Below are 2283 nucleotides of genomic sequence, written 5' to 3' on the forward strand. Positions count from 1 at the left end.
TCGCCGAAGAGAAGCTCCGACCACTGGAGAGAGAGGTCACTGCCCTTCCTCCACCCCACCGAGCACCACCATCGCTGCCTTATGTTGCCTTATGTCCAATCGTTGCTCTGATGAAGACCACTTGGTGTCGGCGACGCAAAACAGCCATTGCAAGCCCCTCCACCGGAAGCCATACGTCATCGTCGAAGACGGAGCTCCGGCGGTCTCCGACGACTGTTTCGACGAGTCCCGATCAGCATAAAAATTACGTTTTCATGTTCCTAATGAGCAGATCTACAATCCTATGGTGTCGGTTCGTTCGAAATGTTTTCCATTCAAAATTCAGAAAACATGAAACGATATATGATCTCATCAACGAAAACTCCATACGCGTGAAGGGTGAGTTCTACGACCCCTTTTAAGCTTTTTATATTTTCGAGGGAGAGTACATGCACTAACATATTTATGTTTATAAAAACTTGTTATTGTTAGTTAAAAGTGTATATATTTATAAATTATGTTATATATATATATATATATATATATATATATATATATATATATATATATATATATATATATATCAAAACGTGAAGATCTATATTTTTATGTTTAAAATAAATAAAAGATGTAGTACTTTGTTATTTTTATAAAAAAAATAATTTTTATTTTATAGTTTATAAACTTAACTATCAAGAAAGTAGTTAAGAGTCATTTATATATGTAAATGATATATTTACTGTTTTGTGTACTTGTATATTACTTTAGTTTTATTGGTTTTAGAATGGGTAAAACCTGGTTTTGGTCAAAATGTAGTTGTTATGCTGCCTGATTTTTGTTAAAAACATTAATATAGTTTCTAAACAATAAATGAATATTAATTTTAATAAACTTTATAATTTATGCTTTAAGACATGGACTCACATTTTTCAACGAATTGAACTCTATGAACGAACAATAGTCTAGTAAACGTTTTAACTAAAGTTTAGGACACAAATGCACACACTTTTAGATCTGTTAAACTTGAGTGTACTAAATGAGTTGAACACTTCATCAACTAAGAACACGAAAACTTAGCAAAGCCCTTTGTGCTATAACCGTTAATCAGTAAGGAGCAAGGAATGTTTTGTATAGATCTATAATGGGTGACCTCCCTGCCTATAGTTGCTAGCTACAACCTATGTCTGACGTGTCGAAATATGTCACACCCCCAAACCAAGGATGGCGGAAACGTCCGGGGGTGGAGGACTTCATGTATAGTATCACAACAACGAGTATGATAGTGCTCAAAGTAAATACAATCATCATAAATATAATTGAAAAGGTTACACCATAGAATAAGTTTAAATGTTTCAAAATCAATTACATTATGATGACAAAATGAACTGTTTTACGATTTATCCCATCCTCAAAATGTTGTTGGTTTTCCTGTTTCACTGATTTACTGAGAATACAAGTAGTTTTGAAAAAGTGTCAACAATTAAGTTGGTGAGTTCATAAGAATTTTGTTTGAGAAAGAAACCGTTTTCCTTGTAAAAGCGACAGGGTATGTTTCCAAAAAATCCAATATTTTCTTTATTAAGTGTGAAATGAATGCTTCTATGTTATGGTATAATGTACCCTAGAAAGACCATAGATTCTTCCTATAATCGCCCAGCGTATATAAGTTATATAAAATTTAAGTTAAATAAACCGTTGAATATAATGGGTCTGCCCTAGGTCCACAACCAAACAAGGAACAGGAGATAAGGCGGGCCCACCAATTCTAAGTCGATTGTGACTAGATTCTTATATAACTCTAGCATATACACTTAGCAATATAGCTGAATTCTAACAATTCTACATGAAATAGTTTTAATAGAAATATGTTTCCCAAGAAAATCCAATATTTTCTTTATTAAGTGTGAAATGAATGCTTCTATGTTATGCGATAATGAACCCTAAAAAGAACCATAGATTCCTTCTATAATCACTCAGCGTATATAAGTTATATAAAATTTAAGTTAAATAAACCGTCGAATATAATGGGTATGCCCTAGGTCCACAACCAAACAAGGAACAGGAGATAAGGTGGGCCCACCAATTCTAAGTCGATTGTGACTAGATTCTTATATAACTCTAGCATATACACTTAGCAATTTTAGCTGAACTCTAACAATTCTAGATATATGTAGTTTTAATAGAAATACGTTTCCAAAGAAAATCCAATATTTTCCTTATAAAAGTTAAGTAGTCCTAAATCCCAGGACCGAAAATAAACAAGTACTTTTCCATACTTAAAGATATAAAAAGTGATTTTAAATC

The sequence above is a fragment of the Lactuca virosa genome, chromosome 3, assembly GCF_052849685.1.
Source record: "Lactuca virosa cultivar CGN04683 chromosome 3, Lactuca_virosa_CGN04683_v6, whole genome shotgun sequence".
NCBI classification, from domain to species: Eukaryota; Viridiplantae; Streptophyta; class Magnoliopsida; order Asterales; family Asteraceae; genus Lactuca; species Lactuca virosa.